This window comes from Eumetopias jubatus, unplaced genomic scaffold, assembly GCF_037043125.1.
Source record: "Eumetopias jubatus isolate StellerSeaLion01/CBP00866 unplaced genomic scaffold, mEumJub1_p1.0 scaffold_23, whole genome shotgun sequence".
Classification (NCBI taxonomy): domain Eukaryota; kingdom Metazoa; phylum Chordata; class Mammalia; order Carnivora; family Otariidae; genus Eumetopias; species Eumetopias jubatus.
This window is the reverse complement of record NW_028274829.1, coordinates 303,601-321,469: the sequence shown is the minus strand read 5'-3', so window position 1 is coordinate 321,469 and position 17,869 is coordinate 303,601.

Genomic DNA, 17,869 nt, shown 5'->3' with positions numbered 1-17,869 from the left:
GCGTATGACCCACCGATACACATCTGAAGGGTCTCATGAGTCAGGTTTTACTAGATGGTAATAAATGACCTTTTCCCAACAATAGCCAGGCCCCTCGAGGTCCCAGAAACCTTGCTTCCAAAATTCCTTGGAGACTACGGCTATGGTTACCCCACTCCCAACTTGAAGGTATATAATCAGTCACCTGTCACAATCCCAGGGCAGCGCTTTCTGCCCATGGGTCCTGTCCCTGTACTTTTTTTTTGTCCCTGTATTTTAATAAAATGAACTTTTTGCACCAAAGATGTCTCAAGAATTCTTTCTTGGGCATTGGCTCTGAACCACAGCATTTTTCTACATCAGTAGGAAGACCCTAAACTCATCTTATCCCTCCAACACAACTAGACAATTATTAAATCATCCTAAATACCCCAGAAATCATCCTAAATACTGACAGAACAAACTCCACAACTAAAGGGGGAGAAGAGGACTCACTGAAGATTGTAGGAAGTGCAGACATGTAGTTTGGGGGAGAAACAGATTACAGGTGCTGCAAGGGGAGGGAGCCCTGATCACAGAGAAGGGCCAGAGAGAGAAGAGCACGCAAGGTAATGCACAAGGAGAATGTTTCCCCAAAGCATTGGCTGGAAGAACAGGGGCTGAATTTCATGAGTTGTAGCAACTAGCAGGGCTTAAAGACCTGGAATTTTAAATGACAGCAGACAGCAATGTGGCTGGTATAGAGGCCAGGGAGCACTGCACTGCTTCTGGAGAAAAGACAGGCAAACAACCTGGAGGAGAAGGGGGAACAGCATGGAAACAGTGATCTGAAGAATATCTGGGGCACTCAGTGGGAAGATCCTTCACTCTTCTTGGAGCCTCTCCCTGAGAGACATATTCATGGAGACACCTGGAGGGTGCGGGAAGGAGCTGGCTGGCACCCTTTCCCTTCTCCACCCCGGAGCATATAGAAAGAGCTATGTGCAGGAAGCAGCTGAGTCCCAACACTGGCTGCATAACTTGCTTATACCAAGTTATGCACCTTGTGCACTGGCAGGACTGTCCTTCTTGGCCAAGCCTGCCTCAGTCCCAGTACAGCAGACCCCTTCCTCACAAGACCACCAGAAAACCCTGTTCACACCATTTCTCTTGATTAGAGTGTTCTGTAAGACTTCAGTTCTGATGGAGGTGGTGTCAGGTCTCATTTCACAAGCAGATCAGAGCACACACAGTTAAATCTCACCACATTCACGCCAGGAAGCAAACACTGCCCACTGAAGGCAAGGAGAGCCTCTGCAGTCAACTGGTCTGAAGGACAGAGCAGCCAAGACAGAGCAGCCAAGACACAACAGCAGACTTCACGCAGCACACAGCAGGGATGCTCCCTGAAGTGATGTGCCCTGGACAATACATGCATGACCTCTTCTATAAAGCACACTAGTTTCAGGAGCAGGAGATTTTTATGGCCTTTTCTAACAGAAAATTCATTAAAAAAAAATCATTCACCCTGATCAAGTTCGATTTATTTCTGGACTGCAAGGGTAGTTCAATATTTGCAAATTGATCACATTAATAAGAAGGATAAGAACCATATGATCCTGTCAATAGATGCAGAAAAAGCACTTGACAAACTACAACACCCATTTATGATGAAAACCCTCAACAAAGGATTAGTGGGAATATACCTCACCATAATAAAGACCATATACAAAAAAAAAAAAAAAAAAAACAGCTAAATTCATACTTTATGTGAGTTTCTTGAGTGATTGTTTTACAGATATACTTATTTTTACTGTTGCTGTCACTTTGGATCTCTCCTTTGCGCTCAAGGAGTCCCTTTAATATTTCTTGCAGGGCTTGTTTAGTGGACACAAACTCCTTTAGTTTTTGTTTGTCTGGGAAACTCTTTCTCCTTTTATTCTAAGTGGCACTCACTGGATAGAGTATTTTGGCTGCATGTTTTTCCCATTCAGCACATGCAGTATATCATGCTAAGTTTCTATTGAAAAATCTCACGCTATCCTAACGGACTTTCTCTTGTAAGTTAAGGACTGCTTTTTCCTTGCTGCTTTTAAGACTTTTTATTTCCTAAATTTACAGTATTTCTTGGTGTTGGCCTGCTTTTGTTGAATCTGTCAGGGATCTCTGTGCCTATTTACTGGCTGTCTGGATCTCGATGTCTGTTTCCTTCCCCAGATTAGGGAAGTTTTCAGCTCTTATTTCTTCAAATAAATTTTCTTCCCTCTTTTCCCCCTCTTCCTCTTCTAAGATTCTTATGATACAAATGTTGTTAATTTGATGAAGGCACCGAATTCCCTCAATCAGTGTATTGTCATGGTTTTTACCTGTCTTTTGTTCAGCTTGATTACTTTCCATTACTGTGTGTTCTAGGTCATGAATTCATTCCTCTGTTTTTTCCAGCCTGCTGTTCATTCCATCCAGCAAGTCTTACATTTCATATATTGTGCTCTTAATCTCGACTATGTTATACCTTATCTTTGTGTTAACGGTCTCATTCATGTCTTCCACTCATTTTCTCAAGTGCAGTGTGTATCCTTATGATCATTGCTAAATTTAAATTTATTTTAAATTTAATTTAATTTAAAATATTTTCAAAATATTTTAAATTCTGTATCAGGTATATTACATATGTCTGTTTCACTTAGATCTCCGACTATAGCCTCCTCTTGCTCTTTCATTTGGGAGACATTTCTCTTATCTCATTTTGTCTGCCTCTTTGTGTCTGTTTCTGTGTGTTAAGAAAGTCAGCAGTGTATTTTTCTCTTGAATGTAGTGACTTTATGAAGAACAGGTCCTGGAGTGCCCTCTAGTGTACTTCAGGGTCCTATGTGTTTTGCTTCCACCCTCTGTTGTGTCTGAGTCAATTTGCCCTTTAGTGTCATCATCTCCACTGATTCTCTGCCTGTGATGGGCTATGCTTGCTCTCTATGGTCAGTAACCCAGGCAGTCCAGCTCTGGGGAACTTGATAGTGGGATAGAATTGTTAGCAAAATTTTCATTGTACCACTAGTCCTATGCTTGATACCCGCAAGTGCTGGGGCAGGTGGGGGTTGCAGGTGGGACTGCACATGGGACTGCTGGGGGCGTGAGGTTGGGCCTGGTGTGCTTGGGTTTTCAAGCAAGTGGCTATATGTAGTACAGTGCAGTGACAGCAATGCACCTGGTCACTATATTGGTGTGGCACACCACAATGGCTAGGGTTACAGGGCTGGTACTGTGTTATGGCTGGACAGAGACTGTGAACAGCTTTAACAAAATTTGTCTTGAGTCCTGAGTTGAGACTGAATGTCTCTGCACACCTGACTCCTGCAAGTGTCTTTGTGCTTATACTAGGGGTTAGGAGAGGACAATGGCACCTGCCAGCTCCCTTGTTTTTGAAGTCCCCAACACATTCTAAAATCAGTTGACCGGATCTGTCCCATTTGCCCACGACTTTGTGTAAACTGCCATTTGTATGCTGTCTCTCCATGCAGGTTCTGTCTCCTTAGGGGCAGTGACCTTATCTATCACTTGCTCTCTCAGCCTGCCCAGTGCTGAGTCAGCTGACCTCCAAAGCTCCAGGCTCCAAGGCCCACTTGTTATATAAACTAATGGAATTTAGCCCCTCTGGTGTTTAAAGCCAAATATCATGGGATTAGTATTCCTATGTGAGCATCCTGGTGATGGGCTCAAATGAGGGCCCATTTCTCTGCCCTCTCCACTTACGGTTTTTCTCTCCTGCAGGCAATCTGCCTCCCCGTTTCTGACCTCCCTAACCATTCAGATGCAGCTTTTTCTCTGTATTTAGTGGTGGACTTTGTTCTGCCCGTCTTCACATGGACTTGGTTTTGTGGTTTATGGCCTTGGATGTGGATGATATCCAGTTGTAAACATAGGACAGGGTGAGCTCAGGGTCATCTTACTCTGCCATCTCCCCCCCGTGAAGTCTCTGTTATGCAGAGAGAAACAAGACTGATCCAGAATTTCTGCTCATTAAGCTCATTAAGTATTGAAGTATGACGCTGAAAGAATGGTATTTTCAGAGAAACAAAATTACTCAGATGATCTTACTAAAGAGCTATAAATATATGTATTTTCGTAAGAAGTTAATCCAGAATGAATTACCATGATAATTCTTAATGGGAAATGAATAGAAAAAGTGAAAATATTCATAATGTGAAATCTATAAAAAATTAATAAGGATCTAGAATGTAGGCAAAACTAAATATTGAGCAGAATAATAGACAAGTGGAGGGGAGCTGAAAAGCATCAATTATCCTTGTATTATTCTAAATAGAGATTAATTTCATTTTAATTTTGTTAAACAAAATATGAAAGTAAAATGTTTAAAAAATGCTTAAGGAATACAATGCTTAAGGAATACAATGTCTATGGAGCTACAGTGCATTAAACTAAGTGAAACAAGTCAGTCAAAGAAAGACATACTATATGATTTCACCCATTTGTGGAATTTAAGAAACAAAATAGATAAACATAGGGAAAGGGGAGAAAAAGAGAGGGAGGCAGATCATAAGAGACTCTTAATGATGGAGAACACCCTGAAGTTTGGGGAAGGTAGAGAACAGTGAATTTCTGGCCAAGCCAGGCTCAACCAGTTGCTTTCAGTTACAGGTACCTCCTATGATCTCTGAAGTTGGCAGTATGACTGCCTCTTGGGTTATAAGCAATCTGATTCAGCAACAAACTTAAGGAAAATTCATGCCTAGTATTCCTTCCACAAAAAGCCTGACAGGATAACATCAGACTCAACATTTCTTCTATCATTACCAGAGTGATTAAAGAAAAGAACCTGAAATATATTTTAGTTTTAATAAACATTTCCAGAATAACCTAGATTTTACATTTAAGAGGAAAATGCCTTCTTCACTACAAAAGGATTGCATTGGCCCCCTGTAATTTTGCCCGAACACTAGCTATTGTCTAATCACTACTTCAGGTCTGTCCTTTGCCTTTGGACATTTCAGGTGGATACTCTGGTGGAACCTACAGCACAGCAAACCATTTCCAGTCTCTTAGGATATATATGGTGATTCTCTCAGACTTTCTAGCATATTCTTCAAGTATTCATTAGAAAAATTATCCAAACTATTCCTATGTTATTCTTCATTAATTTTTTCAATTCATTTCTTTTTAATCATGCTACTGATTTTGATTCTGTATGAGTCATATTCAAATTGAGCATAAATATAAGGCAATTTTATATACATATTATGTTATCTAATAGTGAATCACACTGCTAGCTAAAGCACCCTCCATCACTGCAGATCAAATGTGATCTCTTCCACATAGCACTGAGTTTCCACCTCATGGAGGAACACAGTCTAGCTGTAGTCTCCCCACATATTATAACCTGTGGTTTCTACCTCTCAGCTACATGGGTCCATTGCCCATGTCTTTTCCAATATTTCATAAATGCCCTCATCTCATAAAGAGGGGGCTCACCAAGGATAAGGAGTAGATCGTCTGTCTCCTGTAGAGTTCAGCATAATGTTAGGTTTAGATCAAGTGCTTCATAATTAAATCTCCCTGGATTTTTATCAGAAATGAACAGAACAGGTTAAAGAACTTGTACATGGCTGAAGAGCAGTGTGGCAGTTGGTCTCTGAGATGCTGCAGATTGTCCTGAGCTACAGGTGGATCATTTCAGCATCAGGGACAGGAGGAACAGTGCCCCGCTCTGAGGCATGGGCACTGCTGAGCCTCTCACCTGATACAGGACTGTTACTTCCCTGTCTGTCTCCCCCAACCTGTCTCATTGCTAGCAGCAGGATGTTGGAATCCACAATGGTGAAGGCACTGAGCACGCCCATAAATACGTATGTATTTTCCAATCTTTTCAACTCATTTTCCACCAGTAAAAGAAGGTCTACGTTACTTCCGTCAGAAAAAGAACATTCTTATGCCTTCAGGTGTGAATGTAACGCATAAGCCCTACCTCTGGGCCTCACGCTAACCTTGAACAGCCCTCCTCACAGAAGCCCTCCTCCTGAGAGGGGCAGGCAGCATGGCAGATGAGGGAGCAGCCTGGGCCTGGATCAGAATCCCAGCTCTAGCACTATCCAGACCTGTGACCTTGAGCTGGTCTTTGAACATCTCTGTAGACTGGGGATAACAGCAGTATCCACTCCAAAGGGGTGCTCTGAGGATTTATCAGATAATGGGCCACATGCTGGTCAAAGTCACGACTCAGTTATGTGAAGAGCCACCTCTTGATAAGCATGAGCTATGATCAGGAGGCCTCTGTGAAGTAAACATCAGCACGCCTTCAACTGATAAGATTCATGGCCCAGGCAAAGGGTGGAAGTGGAAGAGAAGTTGAACTCAGTGGTGCAGCATGGAACAGGCATGCAAGGGGAAGCTCTCCCACAGCTTTTAGGGACAGCTGTGCTTTAGTGGTCAGACTCTTTTCCTAAACCTCAAGACCAAAAATAAGATAGCACTGCCTGTCCACTGGCATCATCGAATGGAAGTGGTATATGCATGAGATCAGGCCCAAGAAAGTTGTAGAAGCACAAGGAAATTAGATGAATTGGTGGCCCAAATGCCTGTGATCCCCACTCCTGCTTACACTGCCTTCTATCTTCCTGCACCTGCATCAGCCTGCACCGATGGCCCCTGAGGGTTCCTATATTCAGTTGACAGAGAAAGACTCAGGCCTGGTTTCAGATGGTTCTGCACTATATGCAGGCACCACCTAAAAGTAGACCGTTGCAACACCATAGCCTCTCTCTGACACATTGCTGGACAGGGGGTGAAAGAAAATCCTTTTGGGCAGAACGTTGAACAGTGCACCCTGCTGTGCTTGGAAGTATGAATGGACAAACATGCCATTGATTATATCACTAATTCATGGTCAGTTGTTTAGCTGGATGATTTGGAAAGGGTAAGACTGAAACATTGATGACAAGGAAGCCTGGGAAAGAGGTATGTGATAGACCTGAATGGGAGAAGAAATGAAGATACATGTGAATCTCAAGAAGGAGTTACTACAACAGAGAAGGATTTTCACTACCAAGTGGGAAGAATGACACATTCTGTGGATACTGTCAGCCTCTTTCCCAGCCACCCCTCTCATAACCTTGTGAGCTCACAAAGCGGCCATGGTGGCAGGATTGGAAGTAATACATGAGCTCAGCAACAGAGCCCTCCATTTACCCAGACTGACCTAGCTATAAACAGTGCTGAGTACCCAACCTGGCAACAGCAGGAACCAACACCGACTCCCCAGTATGGCACCATTTCCTAAGGTGATCAGCCAGCCAGATTTATTTACACTACACGCTTAATTACTTTGGATGGTTGATTACAAGGGGCATTGTTTTCGTCTAATTGGAATGGATACACTTATTCTAGATACAGATTTGCCTTCCCTGCTTCTGCCAAAACTGTCATCCATGGACTTCAGAAAGCCTTACCTACTATATAGACTTATACACATATTCATTTATAAGTAGATTATATACATATACACTTCCATATAAAACAGAACCATAGGACTTCTAAGATGTCTTATTTATCTGGAGAACTCTACTTAAGAAGCAAAGAATCTGTGTAAGACTGATGAATCACAGACCTGTACCTCTGAAATAATACATTATATGTTAAAAAAAAAAAAAGTAGGAAGAGAAAAATGAAGTGGGGGGGAATCGGAAGGGGAGATGAACAATGAGAGACTATGGACTCTGAGAAACAAACTGAGGGTTCTAGAGGGGAGGGAGGTGGGGGGATGGGTTAGCCTGGTGATGGGTATTAAGGAGGGCACATACTGCATGGAGCACTGGGTGTTATATGAAAACAATGAATCATGGAACACTACATTAAAAACTGATGATGTAATGTATGGTGACTAACATGACATAATAAAATAGAATTAATAAAAAAAAAAGAAGCAAAGAATCTGAATAAATTTTCTCCAAACAAGATTTACAAAAAATGGCCAATAAGTGCATGAAAAAGTGCCCAACATCATTAGCCGTTAGAGAAATGCAAATCAAAACCACAGTGAGATACCACTTTATACTTATTAGGATAAAACTATAGCTATAACTTTCTTAAAAGAACAAAAATGAACATAGCAAATATTTTCATAAAATTAGAATCTCTATACATTGCTGGTGGTATTATAAGATGGGACACTTTGGAAGACATTCTGGTAGTTCCTCAAATGGTTAAGCACAAAAATACCCCATGGTATCCAACAATTCCACTCCTAGTATATAAGAAAGAGCAGTGAAATAATATGTCTACGCAAAAATTATCAGAATTTTGACAGGATATTATTATAATATACAAAATGTGAAAGCTACTTGAAAGCCCATTAACTAATGAACAGATAAATAAGATGGGGTATATCCATCTTATTTATGTAACATTATGTAAATGTAATGTAACATTATGTAAAGTAATGTAACTTATGATATATTTAACAACGTGAATGAACTTTGAATGAAAACATTATGATAAATGAAAGAAGCCATAACAAAGGAGTACACACCGCATATGTCCATGAATATAAATGTCCAAAATAGGTAAATCTATAGAGATAGAACCTGGTGGCCTAAGGTGAGAAAGTACAGGAGACTTAGAGGTTATGGGGTTTCTTTGGGGATTAATGAAAATAGTCTAATATGGAGAGTGGTGACGGATTCATAGCCTTGTGACTAATACACTAAGAGCCATTGAATTATATTTTTTAAATGTTTACATCATATTGCATGTACATTACATCTCAATATATTTGTTTAAGAAATAAAACATGATTATGAATTACATATTTTAAAGGTGAGGACGAGACACTGAGAACAATGTATACAGGCAACATGGAGAACAGAAATTAAAGGTTAATCACAGTTGTGGAGTGGAGTGTGCTCTATTAGTGGTGAGTACAAGTCACAGAAAGTGGAAGCAGGGAAGAAACTGTCGTCATGCACCAAAATAAAGCTCTCAGACACTAATCTGGGCGGTTATGCAGGGCTGCCTCTGCAAGGGCGAGTAACAGCAGCTGAATTCTGCACATAGGTTTTATTTTGTTTTGTTTTCTTTTTATCAGCAAATCAAGGACAGATGTACCAAAGCATGGGGAAGGAATACAAAGAGATGGCAATTATCTTGAAGCTGGAAAGCAGGCCTGCACCCTCCCTTAGGCACAAGCACATGGAGGCAGTGATGGGATGAGGGAGGAATGGGATGTTTGTGCTAGCAATCTCCAGAGGCAGGAAGTGGAGTTGAGGGTTACTTTCTTTCATAGCTCCTAATCTATGGCCTGCCCCAGGAAATGATGGAATCCTGCTCCTACCAGGTCATTGTATTCAATAGCCCAAGATCAGGAATGCTGGTGGCGTTTCAGCTGCTTCTAGTCACCCCTTAGGGCTTACAATACACTTTCTACAGAAACCAGGTCAGCAAAGTTTTCCAGGATAAATAGGAAGTTGTTAGTAACCAGGTTTGTTGTTTTAATTAAATTCTTCATTACTTTTACTGGAATTCCAGAGACAGAGGTTGCAGAAAGGGGGATATCTCAGGTATAAGGAATATCAGGATATATCTTAAAAACTCCTTCAAGACTGTCCAAACATAAAACTATAAGCATGGGGGGACAAGAATGACATGGGATAAATTAGTAAAATGGCAGATGGCAGAGCACAATATCCTTTCCTTTAGATCAAGAACCTTGGACGGAAAATTTTACAGAAAAGAAATAGTGGATGATAAGGAAAAGTGGGAGAACAGTTGTGACCTTTGTTTTGTTTTCACTTATCTGGAAGACAGATGACTACCAATATGAAAAAAAGGCAAATGCAAATGAATCAAGACACAGGATAGATCATTTATTTATAGTGTTATAAATAAATACTGCTATAGCTGATTAAAAATCATCACAGTCAATTTATCCTTTCCTTAACAGTAAGCTTGAAACTCCTGCAAAAAGAAATTAGTTTTTCCTCAAGCTGACAAGATAGACCATCAAGAATAAAATGGTTTTATGTAAAAATAATAAATACATACTCAGATAGTTAAAAATATTCTGGTGGTAAGAAAAAAGTATAGCCCCTTATTAAAAAAGGCAAGAGCAGAACAAGATAGCAATGGCCCAACTCTAAAAGATTAACCACTTACCACAAGAACAGGGGCAGTTGGCTCAAATTCTGTGGAATTAGCATCTGAGGATTAAGAACAGTTCATAACTCACCAGTATTGCTGGAAAGTACTTTAAGTAATGAGAATTTTTTAAAATATTGTATTTATTTATTTGACTGAGACACACACACACACACACAGAGAGAGAGAGAGAGAGAGAGAGAAAGCATGGGTGGAGAGAGGGGCTCAGCAGGGACTGGATGACAGAACCATGGGATCATGACCTGAGCTGAAGGCAGACACTCAACTGATTGAGCCACCAGTTGCCTCAGGAATAAGAATTCTGTGACTGTTGATCAGATAATCCTTCTGTTGGGGTGTCTGCTTGGCTCAGTCAGTTAAGCATCCAACTCTTGATTTTGACTCAGGTCATGATCTCAGGGTTTGAGATTGAGCCTCATCTTGGGCTTTTGCTGGGCATGGAGCCTGCTTCAGATTCTCTGTTTCCCTTTCCCTCTGTCTCTCCCTGCACACCTCCTATGGAGGCTTTTGTGCTCTCTCTCTCTCTCAAAAAAAAAAAAGCAAAATAAAAATAAAATAATAATCCTTGTGTTTTTCCAGTTTTATTGAGATATAATTGGCATAACACTATTCATTTTAGTGTACAACATAATGATTTGATACATGTATATATTGCAAAATGATTAGCACAATAAGTTTAGTTAATATCCTGATTTTAATAATACATTATCACAAATATCAGGCTTACCTTTCCAACTGAAGCATTTTCTTGCAAACTCTATCAATGCTACTTGCATCCTAAAACAAACTCCTATTTTAAAAAGTGATATATATGTAAAGCAAATGAGTATGTTTTATATTGCTTCATATTTTGTGTTCATTTGTTTGCTCTCTGTCTCCTCCACTTAGAATGTAGGCTCTGAGAGAGCAAGACTTTTGGGTTCTCTTTTGGGTTCATTGCTAACTCTAACTTGAGGAAGGGGTAACAATTTCATGTTCATTATAGAAAAAATAATACAGAAAGGCCACCCATTATCATAGAAAGAACTCTGCTAAAATTTGGTAAAGTCAAGGTTTTTAATACTTTATTCAGACTGCAAAGGAAAGGACAGGGCAAGTTCCAAAAGATAAATCTACCTCTTGCAAACCTGTCTTTAAACTGAGGCATATGTAGACTGTAGGGCTTTGATTCCTTCAGAGAGTTTATAACACTCAAACTCCAGAGGAAGACTTCACATCACCTTTACTCAGAGACAGAGCCTTAAATGTGAGCTTTGCTCAAGAGCAGTTTCAGGTGGCCATAGAAATTTCAACTTAAAACATTTTTTTGTGACTAGAAAAATGTGGGGTTCTATTGAATGGTTTCCTGCTTGCAGTTATTATAAGGTAGGGTCAGATTAGATAGCAACTTCTCCCAGCTTCTTCCTACCCAACCAGAACAGTTCTCCTACATCAACAAATTTTGTACATAAAGGGCCATGGAGTCAATATTTTGGCTTTGAAAGCCACAGGGTGTCAAACTCTGTAGTTGTATCACACACGCAGCAATAATAGTATGTAAACAAGTTGGTGTGCTCTATTCCAATAAAATTTTATTTACAAAAACAGACCAATAGTCAGGATGGTCTATAGCAGATTATTTGGTACCTGAATATTCAAATCCGAGCTCACACTTTTCATGTTAACACACCCTATGAAATGTTACCCCTATTAGATATCAAAAATCTAATACACTCATAGTTAGGATCCATAAACATGAGTTTTAGCCAGGAAAGGCATCTTCTTTGTGCCCAAGAAATTGCCTGGAGTTTCCCCAACATTCCTTAGATTCCAAAGCCTCCCAGCACAAGAATGCCACTGCAATCAACACAAGACAAGGGTGAGTTTGACATTGTTTTTATTTTTAGAGCTCTTATTTTTAGCCATTCATGCTTACTGATTCCAAGTCCAATGTTTAGTGCATTAGCTAAAGAGTATGCTTGAGCTCTATTTTCAGAATTCTTGACATAACTTCACATCCTCATCTTTCCTCCTGAAATTTTCCCAATATATGAAGATGTGACAATTTCTCACAGCTGGCCTCAATATATATTTTCTGATAGGCCTCTGTGCCTTGTAGAGATAGTAACTAGAAAACTCAATTCGATTAAAAAAGCCATTGGGAGAAGAATCCGAATAAAAATAGGATAAGGTTCCTTACAAAATACAGCCAAACTAGTAAAATTTGCCCAAGATTTCAGTTGCTGAGTAAGTAATGGTGAATGAAATTATTCTGGCTACAAGACATTTTAGAGACCTCCAAGGAAAATACTCTTATTTGACAAATGAGAAGAGTTTAAAACTAAAGTGTCATGTTACCCCATAACACAATGCTGTTTCCAAGAGTCCTGTTGATTACATGTGAAATAAAACTTAGAATCAAATGATGTGGAAAAGAAAACGTAATTAAGAAAGAAGGGCTGTGATATACAAGATCCATTTTGCATGATTGAGTGTATTATCAACCTCACAGGCTGAAGGTCAAAGCTCAATTCACTTTCCCTCCATACAGGATCCTCAGGGGTCTCTCCATTTCCTCTGCACATGCCACTGGTATTTCATGACACATTTTAAAGTAAATGTATTGTGGATGCACCACAACCACCCATAACCACCACAAGTACTCAAAGCTACTTTCTAAATGAACAAAAATTAGTATTTGAAGTAAATTAAATCCTATGGAAAAAGCATAATGGCATTCTCCTAATTGGTAGGGGCAGTCCTCAGAACTCACTCAGCTTTGCACAGTCCTCAGACCTCACTCAGCTTTGCACAGCTTCTGCCAAGGGGTCCTCACTTTCAGTAGTCAGCTCCAGATCAATGGAGTCTATGTACTATAAAGCATCCAATAGATGAAAAAACATTTAAGAAAAGTAGATACTCAGAAGTACTCAAGGCATCTAACACTATGACCCAACTATTCAATGACTACTTATTATGAAAACACTCACTTAGAACAGAAAAGCACAATCTCTGTCTTGGGACTCATAATCTTCCAGAAAAACTACAGATTCAAATACAGGCACACACAATATAGCACAATAATGACTATGATGGGCAAAGAGAATGCTGTGGAAATGAGTAGGAGCCACACTTAATCTAGACCTTGAAACTGCAGGAAAGATGGGAAGGAGCACCATCAGGGAAGGTTTCTCTAAGAGGTGATGTTCAAGCAGCTCAGCCCTTGAGGATCAGTATGTGTGTGTGTGTTGGGAAGGAAGATGTGTGGCAGGAAGATGTGTGGGAGTCACAGGGAGGAGGGGAGGCAAAGGAACAGCTTATATGAAACCTCAGAGGAAAGAGACAAAGGGGTGGTCACTCCGGGGCTCTCAAAAAAGCCTCCACCCATGGAGAGGAGAAGTTTACACAAGTAATTGGAAAGAGGGTTTTAAGGAACAGAGAGCATACCAGGGAATTTTAGAAGGATCACTGTGGGCGATGTGGAGAATGGAGGGAAGACAGAAAACCACCTGGAAGCTGCTGCAGTAAAGCCAAGCTAGGTAATCACAGAAGGAAAGTGGTCTAAAAAGAATATGAAAAGGCCATAATTCAAGTTGTACTTCATAGAAGCTAATGTCAATGAATTCTATTAAATGAAAAATCATATATTAGATGTAAAATCAGAAGCAAGTATCAGTGAATTCCATTAAATGAATCAATTCCTATGCACATATAATCTTTACAGAACAGTAATATTTATATTTTAGGGGATGATCACCATCTGAATATATCTTACAATACAAAATTTTAGTGTGTTTATGAAATTTGTGTCATAAATTTTCCATTTCCATTTCCATTTCCAAATTTTCCATTCCATTCCGTTGTTTTCTTTTTTCTACAAGGAAATGGGGGTCTTGGAGTAGTGGGAGGAACAAGAAGTAAAATATTCCTTAGAAAACCAAAAATAAAAAAGTGATTAGGAAAAGAGGTGATAAAAAAGAAGAAAAGGTCACATAGGTCCAAAACTAGTGTCTAAGTTGAATTTAAAATTTCTTGGACATATAAATGCATCTTTATTATATAAAGGCTTACCATTAAATCAAGATAATAAGGCTTGCTTAAACAGTGGTATACCCATAGAAAGTATCATTAAATATAGCACAGAGAAGCACATGTATACACACATACACGTGCACACAAAACACGCATCCAGAAAGATATGCACCAAACTGGGAAAAATATGTACAATAGAGAAGTGGGACTTCAGGGAGGAGGGATCTTTCGTTCTCTCCATTTTATATGATGCTTTGTTTAAATTTTCTATGCTGAGCACATACTATTTCTATATGTAAGAAAGACAAAAACCATAATCTATATATAACTCCACCCCTACTATTCCAAATACTGATTTTCAAAAACAAATAATCACAGTTTGCCAGATATCACTCCTCCAAGTTAGAAACAGAAATATACCATTTTAAAAATCTGGAATCATATATGAAACTAGAAATAAATCGTAAGAAAAAACCTGGAAAACACATATTGTGGAAAAACACAAACATATGGAGACTAAACAATATGATTCTACAGGCAATGGGTCAATGAAGCAATCAAAGAAGAAATACAGTATATGGAGACAAATGAAAATGAAAACATAACAGTTCAAAAACTAGTATACACTGAAAATGATTCTAAGAGGGAAATAAAAGTGATACAAGACAACCTCAAAAAACAAGAAAAAGCTCAAATAAACAATGTAATCTTATACCTAAAGGAACTAGAAAAAGAACAAAGCCCATAGTGAGCAGAAGGAAGGAAATTATAAAGATCAGAGTGGAAATAAATGGCATAGAGAAAGAAAAAAGTGGAAGGAAGGCAGGCAGAAGAAAGAAATCAATCAATGAAATCAAGAGTTGCTTCTTTGAAAAGGTAAACAAAATTGGATAAACCCTTAGCCAGACTCAGCAAAAAAAAAAAAAAAAAGGACTCACATAAAATCAGAATTGAGAGAAAAGAAATAACAACCAACATCACAGATATACAAAGGATTGTAAGAGAATACCATGAAAAATTTACAATGCCAACAAACTGGAAAGCTTAGAAGATATAGATAACCTATACCATAAGTTTTTCTATAACAATACAATCTTCCAAAACTGAATCCAGAGGAAACAGAAAATCTGAACAGATTACTAGTCAGGAGTATGAATTGGTAATCAAAAACTACCGATAAATAAAAGTCAGGACAAGAAGCTTCAAAGGTGAATTCTACCAAACATTTAAAGAAGAGTTAATTCCTTCTCTCCTCAAACTATTCCAAAAAATAAAAAAGGAAGGAAAGCTTCCAAATATATTCTACAAGACCAGCATTAACCTCATAACAAAACCAGACAAAGGCACCACAGAGAAAGAAAACTATAGGTCAATATCCCTGATGGGGGATATCATCAACAAAATATTAGCAAACTGCACACTAAAAATATTACTGACCACTGTCAGGTGAGATTTATTCCAGGAATGCAAGGGTGCTTCAATATTCCCAAATCAATCATGATATATCACGTCAACAAAATGAAGGATAAAAATTATACTATTATTTCAATAGATGCAGAAAAAAAATTTGACAAGAATCAACATCAATTCATGATAAAACATTCAACAAAGTAGGTTTGAAGGGAACATACCTCAACATAATAAAAACCACAGCTAATATTATCCTCAATGGGGAAAAACAGAAAACTTTTCCCCTAAGGTCAGGAATAAGACAAGAATGTCCACTCTCACCACTTTTATTTAACATAGTACTGGAAGTGCTAGCCTCAGCAATCAGACAAGAAAAAAACAAATAGAGGTATCCATATTGGTAAAGAAGAAGTTAAACTGTCCCTATTTGCAGAAAACATAATACTATACATAGACAACCCTAAGGATTCCATTTAAAAAAAAAGCCCCACTAGATGTAATAAATAAATTCAGTAAAGTTGCAGGATACAAAATTAATACCCAGGTAGAGGTAGCATTTATACACACCAATAATGATTAACAGAAAGAGAAATTAAGAAAATAACTCTGTTTTGAGTTTCAACAAAAAACCAAATACCTAGGAATAAACTTAACCAAGTTATTTCACTTGGTCATATGGTTTATATGCCTTCTATGACAAAGAAGGCAAAAATATACAACAGGGAAAAAGACAGTCTTTTCAAAAAATGGTGTTGGGAAACTGGGACAGAAACATACAAAAGAATGAAACTGGACCACTTTTTTATATCATACACAAAAATAAACTCAAAATGGGTAAAGGGCCTAATTGTGAGACTTGAAATGATAAAAATCCTAGAAGACAGTACAGGCAGTAATTTCTCTGACATTGGCTAGAGCAACATTTTTCTAGATCTGTCTACTAAAGCAAGGGAAATTAGAGCAAAATTAAACTATTGGGACTTTATCAAAACTAAAAACTTCAGCATAGAGAAGGGCAAACAAAACAAAAAGGCAATCTACAGAATGGGAGAAGATATTTTCAAGTGATATGTCCATTAATGTCTAATAGCCAAAATATGTAAAGAACTTATAAAGTTAAACACCAAAAAAAAAAAAAAAAAAAATCCAATTCACAAATGGGAAGAGGGACTGAATAAGCATTTTTCCAAAGAAGACATACGGATGGCCAAGACACACGAAAAACAATCCACATCACTAAGCATCAGGGAAATGCAAATCAAAACCACAATGAGATATCACCTGATACCTGTCAGAATGGCTATAATCAGAAAGATACAAAATAAATATTGGTGAGAATGTGGAGAAAAGGAATCATCATGTATGGTTGGTGGGAATGTAAATTGGTACAAACACTGGGGAAAAGAGTATGGAAGTTCCTCAAAAAATTAAACATAGAAATAGCATATGATCCAGTATTTCCACTACTGGATATATCTCCAAAGAAAACCAAAACAATAATTCAAAAAGATACATGCATCCTTATGTTTATTGCAGCATTATTTACAAGTCAAGATATGAAAGCAACCCAAGTGTCCACCAATAGACAAACAGATAAAGAAGGTGTGTTTTATTTTTTATTTAATTTTATTAAAGATTTTGCTTATTTATTTGACAGAGAGAGACACAGCGAAAGAGGGAACACAAGCAGGGGGAGTGGGAGAGGGAGAACCAGCTTCCTGCCAAGCAGGGAGCCCATTGTGGGGCTCGATCCCAGGACCCTGGGATCGTGACCCGAGCCGATGGCAGGCGGTTAAAGAGTAAGCCACCCAGGTGCCCCAAGAAGATGTGTTTTATACATACAATGGAATATTACTCCATAAAAAGAGGCTGAGATCATGCCACTTGGGACAACAGGAAGGAACTAGAAAGAATTGTGCTAAGTGAAATAAGTCAGACTGAGAAAGACAAATACCATGATTTCATTTATATGTAGATTCTAAAATAAAATGAATAATAAACAGGAAGCAGAATCAGACCTATAGATATAGAGGACAAACTGGTGGTTGGGGAGTTGGACAAAATGCATGGAGGGGAATGAGAGGTATAGGCTTTCAGTTATGAAATGAGTAAGTCATGGGGATGAAAGGTACAGCACAGGGAATATAGATAGTAGTATTGTAATAGCATTGTATGATGGTAGCTACACTTGTGGTGAGGATAGTATAATGTATAGACTTGTTGAGTCACTATGCTGTACACCTGAAACTAATGTAAGATGTGTCTGCTATGCTCAAAAATATTAATAAAATAAATTAAAAATATAGATTCAATTCCAAAGCTAAAAGTA